The sequence below is a fragment of the Pimephales promelas genome, chromosome 20 (assembly GCF_988280905.1).
Source record: "Pimephales promelas chromosome 20, fPimPro1.hap1.1, whole genome shotgun sequence".
Lineage (NCBI taxonomy): Eukaryota > Metazoa > Chordata > Actinopteri > Cypriniformes > Leuciscidae > Pimephales > Pimephales promelas.
Window position 1 is genome coordinate 30,551,276 of NC_142788.1, and position 20,529 is coordinate 30,571,804.

The following is a 20,529-nucleotide window of genomic DNA, read 5'->3' on the forward strand; positions in this document are numbered from 1 at the left end:
TTTTTTTTGGGCGAAAAATTAAGTATCCCCAATCTTCTCGAAACTCTGGATTCTGATAGAGGGCACTGAGACTTACACCTGAGTGCAAAAATGGAGGCTCTAGACCCTTCCAGAGCTGAGATATCGAAACTCAAAATTTCGACCCGAAAAAAAAACGACAGTGTTACCCCTTACGTTTTTTTTTTGGGGCGAAAAATTTAGTATCCCCAATCTTCTCGAAACTCTGGATTCTGATAAAGGGCACTGAGACTTACACCTGAGTGCAAAAATGGAGGCTCTAGACCCTTCCAGAGCTGAGATATCGAAACTCAAAATTTCGACCCGAAAAAAAAACGACAGTGTTACCCCTTACGTTTTTTTTTTTTGGGCGAAAAATTAAGTATCCCCAATTTTCTCGAAACTCTGGATTCTGATAGAGGGCACTGAGACTTACACCTGAGTGCAAAAATGGAGGCTCTAGACCCTTCCAGAGCTGAGATATCGAAACTCAAAATTTCGACCCGAAAAAAAAACGACAGTGTTACCCCTTACGTTTTTTTTTTGGGGCGAAAAATTTAGTATCCCCAATCTTCTCGAAACTCTGGATTCTGATAAAGGGCACTGAGACTTACACCTGAGTGCAAAAATGGAGGCTCTAGACCCTTCCAGAGCTGAGATATCGAAACTCAAAACTTCGACCCGAAAAAAAAACGACAGTGTTACCCCTTACGTTTTTTTTTGGGGGCGAAAAATTTAGTATCCCCAATCTTCTCGAAACTCTGGATTCTGATAGAGGGCACTGAGACTTACACCTGAGTGCAAAAATGGAGGCTCTAGACCCTTCCAGAGCTGAGATATCGAAACTCAAAATTTCGACCCGAAAAAAAAACGACAGTGTTACCCCTTACGTTTTTTTTTTTGGGCGAAAAATTAAGTATCCCCAATCTTCTCGAAACTCTGGATTCTGATAGAGGGCACTGAGACTTACACCTGAGTGCAAAAATGGAGGCTCTAGACCCTTCCAGAGCTGAGATATCGAAACTCAAAATTTCGACCCGAAAAAAAAACGACAGTGTTACCCCTTACGTTTTTTTTTTTGGGCGAAAAATTTAGTATCCCCAATCTTCTCGAAACTATGGATTCTGATAGAGGGCACTGAGACTTACACCTGAGTGCAAAAATGGAGGCTCTAGACCCTTCCAGAGCTGAGATATCGAAACTCAAAATTTCGACCCGAAAAAAAAACGACAGTGTTACCCCTTACGTTTTTTTTTTTGGGCGAAAAATTAAGTATCCCCAATCTTCTCGAAACTCTGGATTCTGATAGAGGGCACTGAGACTTACACCTGAGTGCAAAAATGGAGGCTCTAGACCCTTCCAGAGCTGAGATATCGAAACTCAAAATTTCGACCCGAAAAAAAAAACGACAGTGTTACCCCTTACGTTTTTTTTTTGGGGCGAAAAATTTAGTATCCCCAATCTTCTCGAAACTCTGGATTCTGATAGAGGGCACTGAGACTTACACCTGAGTGCAAAAATGGAGGCTCTAGACCCTTCCAGAGCTGAGATATCGAAACTCAAAATTTCGACCAGAAAAAAAAACGACAGTGTTACCCCTTACGTTTTTTTTTTTGGGCGAAAAATTAAGTATCCCCAATCTTCTCGAAACTCTGGATTCTGATAGAGGGCACTGGGACTTACACCTGAGTGCAAAAATGGAGGCTCTAGACCCTTCCAGAGCTGAGATATCGAAACTCAAAATTTCGACCCGAAAAAAAACGACAGTGTTACCCCTTACGTTTTTTTTTTGGGGCGAAAAATTTAGTATCCCCAATCTTCTCGAAACTCTGGATTCTGATAGAGGGCACTGAGACTTACACCTGAGTGCAAAAATGGAGGCTCTAGACCCTTCCAGAGCTGAGATATCGAAACTCAAAATTTCGACCCGAAAAAAAAACGACAGTGTTACCCCTTACGTTTTTTTTTTGGGCGAAAAATTAAGTATCCCCAATCTTCTCGAAACTCTGGATTCTGATAGAGGGCACTGAGACTTACACCTGAGTGCAAAAATGGAGGCTCTAGACCCTTCCAGAGCTGAGATATCGAAACTCAAAATTTCGACCCGAAAAAAAAACGACAGTGTTACCCCTTACGTTTTTTTTTTTGGGCGAAAAATTAAGTATCCCCAATCTTCTCGAAACTCTGGATTCTGATAGAGGGCACTGAGACTTACACCTGAGTGCAAAAATGGAGGCTCTAGACCCTTCCAGAGCTGAGATATCGAAACTCAAAATTTCGACCCGAAAAAAAAAAACGACAGTGTTACCCCTTACGTTTTTTTTTTTTGGCGAAAAATTTAGTATCCCCAATCTTCTCGAAACTCTGGATTCTGATAGAGGGCACTGAGACTTACACCTGAGTGCAAAAATGGAGGCTCTAGACCCTTCCAGAGCTGAGATATCGAAACTCAAAATTTCGACCAGAAAAAAAAACGACAGTGTTACCCCTTACGTTTTTTTTTTTGGGCGAAAAATTTAGTATCCCCAATCTTCTCGAAACTCTGGATTCTGATAGAGGGCACTGAGACGTACACCTGAGTGCAAAAATGGAGGCTCTAGACCCTTCCAGAGCTGAGATATCGAAACTCAAAATTTCGACCCGAAAAAAAAAACGACAGTGTTACCCCTTAGGTTTTTTTTTTGGGCGAAAAATTTAGTATCCCCAATCTTCTCGAAACTCTGGATTCTGATAGAGGGCACTGAGACTTACACCTGAGTGCAAAAATGGAGGCTCTAGACCCTTCCAGAGCTGAGATATCGAAACTCAAAATTTCGACCCGAAAAAAAAACGACAGTGTTACCCCTTACGTTTTTTTTTTTGGGCGAAAAATTAAGTATCCCCAATCTTCTCGAAACTCTGGATTCTGATAGAGGGCACTGAGACTTACACCTGAGTGCAAAAATGGAGGCTCTAGACCCTTCCAGAGCTGAGATATCGAAACTCAAAATTTCGACCCGAAAAAAAAACGACAGTGTTACCCCTTACGTTTTTTTTTTGGGGCGAAAAATTTAGTATCCCCAATCTTCTCGAAACTCTGGATTCTGATAGAGGGCACTGAGACTTACACCTGAGTGCAAAAATGGAGGCTCTAGACCCTTCCAGAGCTGAGATATCGAAACTCAAAATTTCGACCCGAAAAAAAAACGACAGTGTTACCCCTTACGTTTTTTTTTTTTGGGCGAAAAATTAAGTATCCCCAATCTTCTCGAAACTCTGGATTCTGATAGAGGGCACTGAGACTTACACCTGAGTGCAAAAATGGAGGCTCTAGACCCTTCCAGAGCTGAGATATCGAAACTCAAAATTTCGACCCGAAAAAAAAACGACAGTGTTACCCCTTACGTTTTTTTTTTGGGGCGAAAAATTTAGTATCCCCAATCTTCTCGAAACTCTGGATTCTGATAGAGGGCACTGAGACTTACACCTGAGTGCAAAAATGGAGGCTCTAGACCCTTCCAGAGCTGAGATATCGAAACTCAAAATTTCGACCCGAAAAAAAAACGACAGTGTTACCCCTTACGGTTTTTTTTTTGGGCGAAAAATTAAGTATCCCCAATCTTCTCGAAACTCTGGATTCTGATAGAGGGCACTGAGACTTACACCTGAGTGCAAAAATGGAGGCTCTAGACCTTTCCAGAGCTGAAATATCGAAACTCAAAATTTCGACCCGAAAAAAAAACGACAGTGTTACCCCTTACGTTTTTTTTTTTTGGGGCGAAAAATTTAGTATCCCCAATCTTCTCGAAACTCTGGATTCTGATAGAGGGCACTGAGACTTACACCTGAGTGCAAAAATGGAGGCTCTAGACCCTTCCAGAGCTGAGATATCGAAACTCAAAATTTCGACCCGAAAAAAAAACGACAGTGTTACCCCTTACGTTTTTTTTTGGGGGCGAAAAATTTAGTATCCCCAATCTTCTCGAAACTCTGGATTCTGATAGAGGGCACTGAGACTTACACCTGAGTGCAAAAATGGAGGCTCTAGACCCTTCCAGAGCTGAGATATCGAAACTCAAAATTTCGACCCGAAAAAAAAACGACAGTGTTACCCCTTACGTTTTTTTTTTTTGGGCGAAAAATTAAGTATCCCCAATCTTCTCGAAACTCTGGATTCTGATAGAGGGCACTGAGACTTACACCTGAGTGCAAAAATGGAGGCTCTAGACCCTTCCAGAGCTGAGATATCGAAACTCAAAATTTCGACCCGAAAAAAAAACGACAGTGTTACCCCTTACGTTTTTTTTTTTGGGCGAAAAATTAAGTATCCCCAATCTTCTCGAAACTCTGGATTCTGATAGAGGGCACTGAGACTTACACCTGAGTGCAAAAATGGAGGCTCTAGACCCTTCCAGAGCTGAGATATCGAAACTCAAAATTTCGACCCGAAAAAAAAATGACAGTGTTACCCCTTACGTTTTTTTTTTGGGGCGAAAAATTTAGTATCCCCAATCTTCTCGAAACTCTGGATTCTGATAGAGGGCACTGAGACTTACACCTGAGTGCAAAAATGGAGGCTCTAGACCCTTCCAGAGCTGAGATATCGAAACTCAAAATTTCGACCCGAAAAAAAAAACGACAGTGTTACCCCTTACGTTTTTTTTTTTTTGGGCGAAAAATTAAGTATCCCCAATCTTCTCGAAACTCTGGATTCTGATAGAAGGCACTGAGACTTACACCTGAGTGCAAAAATGGAGGCTCTAGACCCTTCCAGAGCTGAGATATCGAAACTCAAAATTTCGACCCGAAAAAAAAACGACAGTGTTACCCCTTACGTTTTTTTTGGGGGGGCGAAAAATTTAGTATCCCCAATCTTCTCGAAACTCTGGATTCTGATAGAGGGCACTGAGACGTACACCTGAGTGCAAAAATGGAGGCTCTAGACCCTTCCAGAGCTGAGATATCGAAACTCAAAATTTCGACCCGAAAAAAAAAACGACAGTGTTACCCCTTACGTTTTTTTTTTTGGGCGAAAAATTTAGTATCCCCAATCTTCTCGAAACTCTGGATTCTGATAGAGGGCACTGAGACTTACACCTGAGTGCAAAAATGGAGGCTCTAGACCCTTCCAGAGCTGAGATATCGAAACTCAAAATTTCGACCCGAAAAAAAAACGACAGTGTTACCCCTTACGTTTTTTTTGGGGGGGCGAAAAATTTAGTATCCCCAATCTTCTCGAAACTCTGGATTCTGATAGAGGGCACTGAGACTTACACCTGAGTGCAAAAATGGAGGCTCTAGACCCTTCCAGAGCTGAGATATCGAAACTCAAAATTTCGACCCGAAAAAAAAACGACAGTGTTACCCCTTACGTTTTTTTTTTTTGGGCGAAAAATTTAGTATCCCCAATCTTCTCGAAACTCTGGATTCTGATAGAGGGCACTGAGACTTACACCTGAGTGCAAAAATGGAGGCTCTAGACCCTTCCAGAGCTGAGATATCGAAACTCAAAATTTCGACCAGAAAAAAAAACGACAGTGTTACCCCTTACGTTTTTTTTTTTGGGCGAAAAATTTAGTATCCCCAATCTTCTCGAAACTCTGGATTCTGATAGAGGGCACTGAGACTTACACCTGAGTGCAAAAATGGAGGCTCTAGACCCTTCCAGAGCTGAGATATCGAAACTCAAAATTTCGACCCGAAAAAAAACGACAGTGTTACCCCTTACGTTTTTTTTTTTGGGCGAAAAATTAAGTATCCCCAATCTTCTCGAAACTCTGGATTCTGATAGAGGGTACTGAGACTTACACCTGAGTGCAAAAATGGAGGCTCTAGACCCTTCCAGAGCTGAGATATCGAGACTCAAAATTTCGACCCGAAAAAAAAACGACAGTGTTCCCCCTTACGTTTTTTTTTTGGGGCGAAAAATTTAGTATCCCCAATCTTCTCTAAACTCTGGATTCTGATAGAGGGCACTGAGACTTACACCTGAGTGCAAAAATGGAGGCTCTAGACCCTTCCAGAGCTGAGATATCGAAACTCAAAATTTCGACCAGAAAAAAAAACGACAGTGTTACCCCTTACGTTTTTTTTTTTGGGCGAAAAATTAAGTATCCCCAATCTTCTCGAAACTCTGGATTCTAATAGAGGGCACTGGGACTTACACCTGAGTGCAAAAATGGAGGCTCTAGACCCTTCCAGAGCTGAGATATCGAAACTCAAAATTTCGACCCGAAAAAAAAACGACAGTGTTACCCCTTACGTTTTTTTTTTTGGGCGAAAAATTAAGTATCCCCAATCTTCTCGAAACTCTGGATTCTGATAGAGGGTACTGAGACTTACACCTGAGTGCAAAAATGGAGGCTCTAGACCCTTCCAGAGCTGAGATATCGAGACTCAAAATTTCGACCCGAAAAAAAAACGACAGTGTTACCCCTTACGTTTTTTTTTGGGGGCGAAAAATTTAGTATCCCCAATCTTCTCGAAACTCTGGATTCTGATAGAGGGCACTGAGACTTACACCTGAGTGCAAAAATGGAGGCTCTAGACCCTTCCAGAGCTGAGATATCGAAACTCAAAATTTCGACCCGAAAAAAAAACGACAGTGTTACCCCTTACGTTTTTTTTTTTGGGCGAAAAATTAAGTAATCCAAATCTTCTCGAAACTCTGGATTCTGATAGAGGGCACTGAGACTTACACCTGAGTGCAAAAATGGAGGCTCTAGACCCTTCCAGAGCTGAGATATCGAAACTCAAAATTTCGACCCGAAAAAAAAACGACAGTGTTACCCCTTACGTTTTTTTTTTTTTGGGCGAAAAATTAAGTATCCCCAATCTTCTCGAAACTCTGGATTCTGATAGAAGGCACTGAGACTTACACCTGAGTGCAAAAATGGAGGCTCTAGACCCTTCCAGAGCTGAGATATCGAAACTCAAAATTTCGACCCGAAAAAAAAACGACAGTGTTACCCCTTACGTTTTTTTTTGGGGGGCGAAAAATTTAGTATCCCCAATCTTCTCGAAACTCTGGATTCTGATAGAGGGCACTGAGACGTACACCTGAGTGCAAAAATGGAGGCTCTAGACCCTTCCAGAGCTGAGATATCGAAACTCAAAATTTCGACCCGAAAAAAAAAACGACAGTGTTACCCCTTACGTTTTTTTTTTTGGGCGAAAAATTTAGTATCCCCAATCTTCTCGAAACTCTGGATTCTGATAGAGGGCACTGAGACTTACACCTGAGTGCAAAAATGGAGGCTCTAGACCCTTCCAGAGCTGAGATATCGAAACTCAAAATTTCGACCCGAAAAAAAAACGACAGTGTTACCCCTTACGTTTTTTTTTTTGGGCGAAAAATTAAGTATCCCCAATCTTCTCGAAACTCTGGATTCTGATAGAGGGCACTGAGACTTACACCTGAGTGCAAAAATGGAGGCTCTAGACCCTTCCAGAGCTGAGATATCGAAACTCAAAATTTCGACCCGAAAAAAAAACGACAGTGTTACCCCTTACGTTTTTTTTTTTGGGCGAAAAATTTAGTATCCCCAATCTTCTCGAAACTCTGGATTCTGATAGAGGGCACTGAGACTTACACCTGAGTGCAAAAATGGAGGCTCTAGACCCTTCCAGAGCTGAGATATCGAAACTCAAAATTTCGACCCGAAAAAAAAACGACAGTGTTACCCCTTACGTTTTTTTTTTTGGGCGAAAAATTAAGTATCCCCAATCTTCTCGAAACTCTGGATTCTGATAGAGGGCACTGAGACTTACACCTGAGTGCAAAAATGGAGGCTCTAGACCCTTCCAGAGCTGAGATATCGAAACTCAAAATTTCGACCCGAAAAAAAAAACGACAGTGTTACCCCTTACGTTTTTTTTTTTGGGCGAAAAATTTAGTATCCCCAATCTTCTCGAAACTCTGGATTCTGATAGAGGGCACTGAGACTTACACCTGAGTGCAAAAATGGAGGCTCTAGACCCTTCCAGAGCTGAGATATCGAAACTCAAAATTTCGACCCGAAAAAAAAACGACAGTGTTACCCCTTACGTTTTTTTTTGGGGCGAAAAATTTAGTATCCCCAATCTTCTCGAAACTCTGGATTCTGATAGAGGGCACTGAGACTTACACCTGGGTGCAAAAATGGAGGCTCTAGACCCTTCCAGAGCTGAGATATCGAAACTCAAAATTTCGACCCGAAAAAAAAACGACAGTGTTACCCCTTACGTTTTTTTTTTTGGGCAAAAATTAAGTATCCCCAATCTTCTCGAAACTCTGGATTCTGATAGAGGGCACTGAGACTTACACCTGAGTGCAAAAATGGAGGCTCTAGACCCTTCCAGAGCTGAGATATCGAAACTCAAAATTTCGACCCGAAAAAAAAACGACAGTGTTACCCCTTACGTTTTTTTTTTTTGGGCGAAAAATTAAGTATCCCCAATCTTCTCAAAACTCTGGATTCTGATAGAGGGCACTGAGACTTACACCTGAGTGCAAAAATGGAGGCTCTAGACCCTTCCAGAGCTGAGATATCGAAACTCAAAATTTCGACCCGAAAAAAAAACGACAGTGTTACCCCTTACGTTTTTTTTTTTTGGGCGAAAAATTAAGTATCCCCAATCTTCTCGAAACTCTGGATTCTGATAGAGGGCACTGAGACTTACACCTGAGTGCAAAAATGGAGGCTCTAGACCCTTCCAGAGCTGAGATATCGAAACTCAAAATTTCGACCCGAAAAAAAAACGACAGTGTTACCCCTTACGTTTTTTTTTTTTGGGCGAAAAATTTAGTATCCCCAATCTTCTCGAAACTCTGGATTCTGATAGAGGGCACTGAGACTTGCACCTGAGTGCAAAAATGGAGGCTCTAGACCCTTCCAGAGCTGAGATATCGAAACTCAAAATTTCGACCCGAAAAAAAAACGACAGTGTTACCCCTTACGTTTTTTTTTTTGGGCGAAAAATTAAGTATCCCCAATCTTCTCGAAACTCTGGATTCTTATAGAGGGCACTGAGACTTACACCTGAGTGCAAAAATGGAGGCTCTAGACCTTTCCAGAGCTGAAATATCGAAACTCAAAATTTCGACCCGAAAAAAAAACGACAGTGTTACCCCTTACGTTTTTTTTTTTTGGGCGAAAAATTTAGTATCCCCAATCTTCTCGAAACTCTGGATTCTGATAGAGGGCACTGAGACTTACACCTGAGTGCAAAAATGGAGGCTCTAGACCCTTCCAGAGCTGAGATATCGAAACTCAAAATTTCGACCCGAAAAAAAAACGACAGTGTTACCCCTTGCGTTTTTTTTTTGGGGCGAAAAATTTAGTATCCCCAATCTTCTCGAAACTCTGGATTCTGATAGAGGGCACTGAGACTTACACCTGAGTGCAAAAATGGAGGCTCTAGACCCTTCCAGAGCTGAGATATCGAAACTCAAAATTTCGACCCGAAAAAAAAACGACAGTGTTACCCCTTACGTTTTTTTTTTGGGGCGAAAAATTTAGTATCCCCAATCTTCTCGAAACTCTGGATTCTGATAGAGGGCACTGAGACTTACACCTGAGTGCAAAAATGGAGGCTCTAGACCCTTCCAGAGCTGAGATATCGAAACTCAAAATTTCGACCCGAAAAAAAAACGACAGTGTTACCCCTTACGTTTTTTTTTTTTGGGCGAAAAATTAAGTATCCCCAATCTTCTCGAAACTCTGGATTCTGATAGAGGGCACTGAGACTTACACCTGAGTGCAAAAATGGAGGCTCTAGACCCTTCCAGAGCTGAGATATCGAAACTCAAAATTTCGACCCGAAAAAAAAACGACAGTGTTACCCCTTACGTTTTTTTTTTTGGGCGAAAAATTTAGTATCCCCAATCTTCTCGAAACTCTGGATTCTGATAGAGGGCACTGAGACTTACACCTGAGTGCAAAAATGGAGGCTCTAGACCCTTCCAGAGCTGAGATATCGAAACTCAAAATTTCGACCAAAAAAAAAACGACAGTGTTACCCCTTACGTTTTTTTTTTTGGGCGAAAAATTAAGTATCCCCAATCTTCTCGAAACTCTGGATTCTGATAGAGGGCACTGAGACTTACACCTGAGTGCAAAAATGGAGGCTCTAGACCCTTCCAGAGCTGAGATATCGAAACTCAAAATTTCGACCCGAAAAAAAAACGACAGTGTTACCCCTTACGTTTTTTTTTTTGGGCGAAAAATTAAGTATCCCCAATCTTCTCGAAACTCTGGATTCTGATAGAGGGCACTGAGACTTACACCTGAGTGCAAAAATGGAGGCTCTAGACCCTTCCAGAGCTGAGATATCGAAACTCAAAATTTCGACCCGAAAAAAAAAACGACAGTGTTACCCCTTACGTTTTTTTTTTTGGGGCGAAAAATTTAGTATCCCCAATCTTCTCGAAACTCTGGATTCTGATAGAGGGCACTGAGACTTACACCTGAGTGCAAAAATGGAGGCTCTAGACCCTTCCAGAGCTGAGATATCGAAACTCAAAATTTCGACCCGAAAAAAAAACGACAGTGTTACCCCTTACGTTTTTTTTTTTTGGGCGAAAAATTAAGTATCCCCAATCTTCTCGAAACTCTGGATTCTGATAGAGGGCACTGAGACTTACACCTGAGTGCAAAAATGGAGGCTCTAGACCCTTTCAGAGCTGAGATATCGAAACTCAAAATTTCGACCCGAAAAAAAAACGACAGTGTTACCCCTTACGTTTTTTTTTGGGGGGCGAAAAATTTAGTATCCCCAATCTTCTCGAAACTCTGGATTCTGATAGAGGGCACTGAGACTTACACCTGAGTGCAAAAATGGAGGCTCTAGACCCTTCCAGAGCTGAGATATCGAAACTCAAAATTTCGACCCGAAAAAAAACGACAGTGTTACCCCTTACGTTTTTTTTTTTGGGCGAAAAATTAAGTATCCCCAATCTTCTCGAAACTCTGGATTCTGATAGAGGGTACTGAGACTTACACCTGAGTGCAAAAATGGAGGCTCTAGACCCTTCCAGAGCTGAGATATCGAGACTCAAAATTTCGACCCGAAAAAAAAACGACAGTGTTCCCCCTTACGTTTTTTTTTGGGGCGAAAAATTTAGTATCCCCAATCTTCTCTAAACTCTGGATTCTGATAGAGGGCACTGAGACTTACACCTGAGTGCAAAAATGGAGGCTCTAGACCCTTCCAGAGCTGAGATATCGAAACTCAAAATTTCGACCAGAAAAAAAAACGACAGTGTTACCCCTTACGTTTTTTTTTTTGGGCGAAAAATTAAGTATCCCCAATCTTCTCGAAACTCTGGATTCTAATAGAGGGCACTGGGACTTACACCTGAGTGCAAAAATGGAGGCTCTAGACCCTTCCAGAGCTGAGATATCGAAACTCAAAATTTCGACCCGAAAAAAAAACGACAGTGTTACCCCTTACGTTTTTTTTTTTTGGGCGAAAAATTAAGTATCCCCAATCTTCTCGAAACTCTGGATTCTGATAGAGGGTACTGAGACTTACACCTGAGTGCAAAAATGGAGGCTCTAGACCCTTCCAAAGCTGAGATATCGAGACTCAAAATTTCGACCCGAAAAAAAAACGACAGTGTTACCCCTTACGTTTTTTTTTGGGGGCGAAAAATTTAGTATCCCCAATCTTCTCGAAACTCTGGATTCTGATAGAGGGCACTGAGACTTACACCTGAGTGCAAAAATGGAGGCTCTAGACCCTTCCAGAGCTGAGATATCGAAACTCAAAATTTCGACCCGAAAAAAAAACGACAGTGTTACCCCTTACGTTTTTTTTTTTGGGCGAAAAATTAAGTAATCCAAATCTTCTCGAAACTCTGGATTCTGATAGAGGGCACTGAGACTTACACCTGAGTGCAAAAATGGAGGCTCTAGACCCTTCCAGAGCTGAGATATCGAAACTCAAAATTTCGACCCGAAAAAAAAACGACAGTGTTACCCCTTACGTTTTTTTTTTTTTGGGCGAAAAATTAAGTATCCCCAATCTTCTCGAAACTCTGGATTCTGATAGAAGGCACTGAGACTTACACCTGAGTGCAAAAATGGAGGCTCTAGACCCTTCCAGAGCTGAGATATCGAAACTCAAAATTTCGACCCGAAAAAAAAACGACAGTGTTACCCCTTACGTTTTTTTTGGGGGGGCGAAAAATTTAGTATCCCCAATCTTCTCGAAACTCTGGATTCTGATAGAGGGCACTGAGACGTACACCTGAGTGCAAAAATGGAGGCTCTAGACCCTTCCAGAGCTGAGATATCGAAACTCAAAATTTCGACCCGAAAAAAAAAAACGACAGTGTTACCCCTTACGTTTTTTTTTTTGGGCGAAAAATTTAGTATCCCCAATCTTCTCGAAACTCTGGATTCTGATAGAGGGTACTGAGACTTACACCTGAGTGCAAAAATGGAGGCTCTAGACCCTTCCAGAGCTGAGATATCGAGACTCAAAATTTCGACCCGAAAAAAAAACGACAGTGTTCCCCCTTACGTTTTTTTTTGGGGCGAAAAATTTAGTATCCCCAATCTTCTCTAAACTCTGGATTCTGATAGAGGGCACTGAGACTTACACCTGAGTGCAAAAATGGAGGCTCTAGACCCTTCCAGAGCTGAGATATCGAAACTCAAAATTTCGACCAGAAAAAAAAACGACAGTGTTACCCCTTACGTTTTTTTTTTTGGGCGAAAAATTAAGTATCCCCAATCTTCTCGAAACTCTGGATTCTAATAGAGGGCACTGGGACTTACACCTGAGTGCAAAAATGGAGGCTCTAGACCCTTCCAGAGCTGAGATATCGAAACTCAAAATTTCGACCCGAAAAAAAAACGACAGTGTTACCCCTTACGTTTTTTTTTTTTGGGCGAAAAATTAAGTATCCCCAATCTTCTCGAAACTCTGGATTCTGATAGAGGGTACTGAGACTTACACCTGAGTGCAAAAATGGAGGCTCTAGACCCTTCCAAAGCTGAGATATCGAGACTCAAAATTTCGACCCGAAAAAAAAACGACAGTGTTACCCCTTACGTTTTTTTTTGGGGGCGAAAAATTTAGTATCCCCAATCTTCTCGAAACTCTGGATTCTGATAGAGGGCACTGAGACTTACACCTGAGTGCAAAAATGGAGGCTCTAGACCCTTCCAGAGCTGAGATATCGAAACTCAAAATTTCGACCCGAAAAAAAAACGACAGTGTTACCCCTTACGTTTTTTTTTTTGGGCGAAAAATTAAGTAATCCAAATCTTCTCGAAACTCTGGATTCTGATAGAGGGCACTGAGACTTACACCTGAGTGCAAAAATGGAGGCTCTAGACCCTTCCAGAGCTGAGATATCGAAACTCAAAATTTCGACCCGAAAAAAAAACGACAGTGTTACCCCTTACGTTTTTTTTTTTTGGGCGAAAAATTAAGTATCCCCAATCTTCTCGAAACTCTGGATTCTGATAGAAGGCACTGAGACTTACACCTGAGTGCAAAAATGGAGGCTCTAGACCCTTCCAGAGCTGAGATATCGAAACTCAAAATTTCGACCCGAAAAAAAAACGACAGTGTTACCCCTTACGTTTTTTTTGGGGGGGCGAAAAATTTAGTATCCCCAATCTTCTCGAAACTCTGGATTCTGATAGAGGGCACTGAGACGTACACCTGAGTGCAAAAATGGAGGCTCTAGACCCTTCCAGAGCTGAGATATCGAAACTCAAAATTTCGACCCGAAAAAAAAAACGACAGTGTTACCCCTTACGTTTTTTTTTTTGGGCGAAAAATTTAGTATCCCCAATCTTCTCGAAACTCTGGATTCTGATAGAGGGCACTGAGACTTACACCTGAGTGCAAAAATGGAGGCTCTAGACCCTTCCAGAGCTGAGATATCGAAACTCAAAATTTCGACCCGAAAAAAAAACGACAGTGTTACCCCTTACGTTTTTTTGTTTGGGCGAAAAATTAAGTATCCCCAATCTTCTCGAAACTCTGGATTCTGATAGAGGGCACTGAGACTTACACCTGAGTGCAAAAATGGAGGCTCTAGACCCTTCCAGAGCTGAGATATCGAAACTCAAAATTTCGACCCGAAAAAAAAACGACAGTGTTACCCCTTACGTTTTTTTTTTTTGGCCGAAAAATTTAGTATCCCCAATCTTCTCGAAACTCTGGATTCTGATAGAGGGCACTGAGACTTACACCTGAGTGCAAAAATGGAGGCTCTAGACCCTTCCAGAGCTGAGATATCGAAACTCAAAATTTCGACCCGAAAAAAAAACGACAGTGTTACCCCTTACGTTTTTTTTTTTTGGGCGAAAAATTAAGTATCCCCAATCTTCTCGAAACTCTGGATTCTGATAGAGGGCACTGAGACTTACACCTGAGTGCAAAAATGGAGGCTCTAGACCCTTCCAGAGCTGAGATATCGAAACTCAAAATTTCGACCCGAAAAAAAAACGACAGTGTTACCCCTTACGTTTTTTTTTTGGGGCGAAAAATTTAGTATCCCCAATCTTCTCGAAACTCTGGATTCTGATAGAGGGCACTGAGACTTACACCTGAGTGCAAAAATGGAGGCTCTAGACCCTTCCAGAGCTGAGATATCGAAACTCAAAATTTCGACCCGAAAAAAAACCGACAGTGTTACCCCTTACGTTTTTTTTTTTTGGGCGAAAAATTAAGTATCCCCAATCTTCTCGAAACTCTGGATTCTGATAGAGGGCACTGAGACTTACACCTGAGTGCAAAAATGGAGGCTCTAGACCCTTCCAGAGCTGAGATATCGAAACTCAAAATTTCGACCCGAAAAAAAAAACGACAGTGTTACCCCTTACGTTTTTTTTTTTGGGCGAAAAATTAAGTAATCCAAATCTTCTCGAAACTCTGGATTCTGATAGAGGGCACTGAGACTTACACCTGAGTGCAAAAATGGAGGCTCTAGACCCTTCCAGAGCTGAGATATCGAAACTCAAAATTTCGACCCGAAAAAAAAACGACAGTGTTACCCCTTACGTTTTTTTTTTTTTGGGCGAAAAATTAAGTATCCCCAATCTTCTCGAAACTCTGGATTCTGATAGAAGGCACTGAGACTTACACCTGAGTGCAAAAATGGAGGCTCTAGACCCTTCCAGAGCTGAGATATCGAAACTCAAAATTTCGACCCGAAAAAAAAACGACAGTGTTACCCCTTACGTTTTTTTTGGGGGGGCGAAAAATTTAGTATCCCCAATCTTCTCGAAACTCTGGATTCTGATAGAGGGCACTGAGACGTACACCTGAGTGCAAAAATGGAGGCTCTAGACCCTTCCAGAGCTGAGATATCGAAACTCAAAATTTCGACCCGAAAAAAAAAAACGACAGTGTTACCCCTTACGTTTTTTTTTTTGGGCGAAAAATTTAGTATCCCCAATCTTCTCGAAACTCTGGATTCTGATAGAGGGTACTGAGACTTACACCTGAGTGCAAAAATGGAGGCTCTAGACCCTTCCAGAGCTGAGATATCGAGACTCAAAATTTCGACCCGAAAAAAAAACGACAGTGTTCCCCCTTACGTTTTTTTTTGGGGCGAAAAATTTAGTATCCCCAATCTTCTCTAAACTCTGGATTCTGATAGAGGGCACTGAGACTTACACCTGAGTGCAAAAATGGAGGCTCTAGACCCTTCCAGAGCTGAGATATCGAAACTCAAAATTTCGACCAGAAAAAAAAACGACAGTGTTACCCCTTACGTTTTTTTTTTTGGGCGAAAAATTAAGTATCCCCAATCTTCTCGAAACTCTGGATTCTAATAGAGGGCACTGGGACTTACACCTGAGTGCAAAAATGGAGGCTCTAGACCCTTCCAGAGCTGAGATATCGAAACTCAAAATTTCGACCCGAAAAAAAAACGACAGTGTTACCCCTTACGTTTTTTTTTTTTGGGCGAAAAATTAAGTATCCCCAATCTTCTCGAAACTCTGGATTCTGATAGAGGGTACTGAGACTTACACCTGAGTGCAAAAATGGAGGCTCTAGACCCTTCCAAAGCTGAGATATCGAGACTCAAAATTTCGACCCGAAAAAAAAACGACAGTGTTACCCCTTACGTTTTTTTTTGGGGGCGAAAAATTTAGTATCCCCAATCTTCTCGAAACTCTGGATTCTGATAGAGGGCACTGAGACTTACACCTGAGTGCAAAAATGGAGGCTCTAGACCCTTCCAGAGCTGAGATATCGAAACTCAAAATTTCGACCCGAAAAAAAAACGACAGTGTTACCCCTTACGTTTTTTTTTTTGGGCGAAAAATTAAGTAATCCAAATCTTCTCGAAACTCTGGATTCTGATAGAGGGCACTGAGACTTACACCTGAGTGCAAAAATGGAGGCTCTAGACCCTTCCAGAGCTGAGATATCGAAACTCAAAATTTCGACCCGAAAAAAAAACGACAGTGTTACCCCTTACGTTTTTTTTTTTTTTGGGCGAAAAATTAAGTATCCCCAATCTTCTCGAAACTCTGGATTCTGATAGAAGGCACTGAGACTTACACCTGAGTGCAAAAATGGAGGCTCTAGACCCTTCCAGAGCTGAGATATCGAAACTCAAAATTTCGACCCGAAAAAAAAACGACAGTGTTACCCCTTACGTTTTTTTTGGGGGGGCGAAAAATTTAGTATCCCCAATCTTCTCGAAACTCTGGATTCTGATAGAGGGCACTGAGACGTACACCTGAGTGCAAAAATGGAGGCTCTAGACCCTTCCAGAGCTGAGATATCGAAACTCAAAATTTCGACCCGAAAAAAAAAACGACAGTGTTACCCCTTACGTTTTTTTTTTTGGGCGAAAAATTTAGTATCCCCAATCTTCTCGAAACTCTGGATTCTGATAGAGGGCACTGAGACTTACACCTGAGTGCAAAAATGGAGGCTCTAGACCCTTCCAGAGCTGAGATATCGAAACTCAAAATTTCGACCCGAAAAAAAAACGACAGTGTTACCCCTTACGTTTTTTTGTTTGGGCGAAAAATTAAGTATCCCCAATCTTCTCGAAACTCTGGATTCTGATAGAGGGCACTGAGACTTACACCTGAGTGCAAAAATGGAGGCTCTAGACCCTTCCAGAGCTGAGATATCGAAACTCAAAATTTCGACCCGAAAAAAAAACGACAGTGTTACCCCTTACGTTTTTTTTTTTTGGCCGAAAAATTTAGTATCCCCAATCTTCTCGAAACTCTGGATTCTGATAGAGGGCACTGAGACTTACACCTGAGTGCAAAAATGGAGGCTCTAGACCCTTCCAGAGCTGAGATATCGAAACTCAAAATTTCGACCCGAAAAAAAAACGACAGTGTTACCCCTTACGTTTTTTTTTTTTGGGCGAAAAATTAAGTATCCCCAATCTTCTCGAAACTCTGGATTCTGATAGAGGGCACTGAGACTTACACCTGAGTGCAAAAATGGAGGCTCTAGACCCTTCCAGAGCTGAGATATCGAAACTCAAAATTTCGACCCGAAAAAAAAACGACAGTGTTACCCCTTACGTTTTTTTTTTGGGGCGAAAAATTTAGTATCCCCAATCTTCTCGAAACTCTGGATTCTGATAGAGGGCACTGAGACTTACACCTGAGTGCAAAAATGGAGGCTCTAGACCCTTCCAGAGCTGAGATATCGAAACTCAAAATTTCGACCCGAAAAAAAACCGACAGTGTTACCCCTTACGTTTTTTTTTTTTGGGCGAAAAATTAAGTATCCCCAATCTTCTCGAAACTCTGGATTCTGATAGAGGGCACTGAGACTTACACCTGAGTGCAAAAATGGAGGCTCTAGACCCTTCCAGAGCTGAGATATCGAAACTCAAAATTTCGACCCGAAAAAAAAACGACAGTGTTACCCCTTACGTTTTTTTTTTTTTGGGCGAAAAATTAAGTATCCCCAATCTTCTCGAAACTCTGGATTCTGATAGAGGGCACTGAGACTTACACCTGAGTGCAAAAATTGAGGCTCTAGACCCTTCCAGAGCTGAGATATCGAAACTCAAAATTTCGACCCGAAAAAAAAACGACAGTGTTACCCCTTACGTTTTTTTTTTGGGGCGAAAAATTAAGTATCCCCAATCTTCTCGAAACTCTGGATTCTGATAGAGGGCACTGAGACTTACACCTGAGTGCAAAAATGGAGGCTCTAGACCCTTCCAGAGCTGAGATATCGAAACTCAAAATTTCGACCCGAAAAAAAAACGACAGTGTTACCCCTTACGTTTTTTTTTTTTGGGCGAAAAATTTAGTATCCCCAATCTTCTCGAAACTCTGGATTCTGATAGAGGGCACTGAGACTTACACCTGAGTGCAAAAATGGAGGCTCTAGACCCTTCCAGAGCTGAGATATCGAAACTCAAAATTTCGACCCGAAAAAAAAACGACAGTGTTACCCCTTACGTTTTTTTTTTTTTTGGGCGAAAAATTAAGTATCCCCAATCTTCTCGAAACTCTGGATTCTGATAGAAGGCACTGAGACTTACACCTGAGTGCAAAAATGGAGGCTCTAGACCCTTCCAGAGCTGAGATATCGAAACTCAAAATTTCGACCCGAAAAAAAAACGACAGTGTTACCCCTTACGTTTTTTTTGGGGGGGCGAAAAATTTAGTATCCCCAATCTTCTCGAAACTCTGGATTCTGATAGAGGGCACTGAGACGTACACCTGAGTGCAAAAATGGAGGCTCTAGACCCTTCCAGAGCTGAGATATCGAAACTCAAAATTTCGACCCGAAAAAAAAAAACGACAGTGTTACCCCTTACGTTTTTTTTTTGGGCGAAAAATTTAGTATCCCCAATCTTCTCGAAACTCTGGATTCTGATAGAGGGCACTGAGACTTACACCTGAGTGCAAAAATGGAGGCTCTAGACCCTTCCAGAGCTGAGATATCGAAACTCAAAATTTCGACCCGAAAAAAAAACGACAGTGTTACCCCTTACGTTTTTTTTTTTTGGGCGAAAAATTTAGTATCCCCAATCTTCTCGAAACTCTGGATTCTGATAGAGGGCACTGAGACTTACACCTGAGTGCAAAAATGGAGGCTCTAGACCCTTCCAGAGCTGAGATATCGAAACTCAAAATTTCGACCCGAAAAAAAAACGACAGTGTTACCCCTTACGTTTTTTTTTTTTGGGCGAAAAATTTAGTATCCCCAATCTTCTCGAAACTCTGGATTCTGATAGAGGGCACTGAGACTTACACCTGAGTGCAAAAATGGAGGCTCTAGACCCTTCCAGAGCTGAGATATCGAAACTCAAAATTTCGACCCGAAAAAAAAACGACAGTGTTACCCCTTACGTTTTTTTTTTTTTGGGCGAAAAATTAAGTATCCCCAATCTTCTCGAAACTCTGGATTCTGATAGAAGGCACTGAGACTTACACCTGAGTGCAAAAATGGAGGCTCTAGACCCTTCCAGAGCTGAGATATCGAAACTCAAAATTTCGACCCGAAAAAAAAACGACAGTGTTACCCCTTACGTTTTTTTTGGGGGGGCGAAAAATTTAGTATCCCCAATCTTCTCGAAACTCTGGATTCTGATAGAGGGCACTGAGACGTACACCTGAGTGCAAAAATGGAGGCTCTAGACCCTTCCAGAGCTGAGATATCGAAACTCAAAATTTCGACCCGAAAAAAAAAACGACAGTGTTACCCCTTACGTTTTTTTTTTGGGCGAAAAATTTAGTATCCCCAATCTTCTCGAAACTCTGGATTCTGATAGAGGGCACTGAGACTTACACCTGAGTGCAAAAATGGAGGCTCTAGACCCTTCCAGAGCTGAGATATCGAAACTCAAAATTTCGACCCGAAAAAAAAACGACAGTGTTACCCCTTACGTTTTTTTTTTTTGGGCGAAAAATTTAGTATCCCCAATCTTCTCGAAACTCTGGATTCTGATAGAGGGCACTGAGACTTACACCTGAGTGCAAAAATGGAGGCTCTAGACCCTTCCAGAGCTGAGATATCGAAACTCAAAATTTCGACCCGAAAAAAAAACGACAGTGTTACCCCTTACGTTTTTTTTTTTTGGGCGAAAAATTAAGTATCCCCAATCTTCTCGAAACTCTGGATTCTGATAGAAGGCACTGAGACTTACACCTGAGTGCAAAAATGGAGGCTCTAGACCCTTCCAGAGCTGAGATATCGAAACTCAAAATTTCGACCCGAAAAAAAAACGACAGTGTTACCCCTTACGTTTTTTTTTTTGGGCGAAAAATTTAGTATCCCCAATCTTCTCGAAACTCTGGATTCTGATAGAGGGCACTGAGACTTACACCTGAGTGCAAAAATTGAGGCTCTAGACCCTTCCAGAGCTGAGATATCGAAACTCAAAATTTCGACCCGAAAAAAAAACGACAGTGTTACCCCTTGCGTTTTTTTTTTGGGGGCGAAAAATTTAGTATCCCCAATCTTCTCGAAACTCTGGATTCTGATAGAGGGCACTGAGACTTACACCTGAGTGCAAAAATGGAGGCTCTAGACCCTTCCAGAGCTGAGATATCGAAACTCAAAATTTCGACCCGAAAAAAAAACGACAGTGTTACCCCTTAC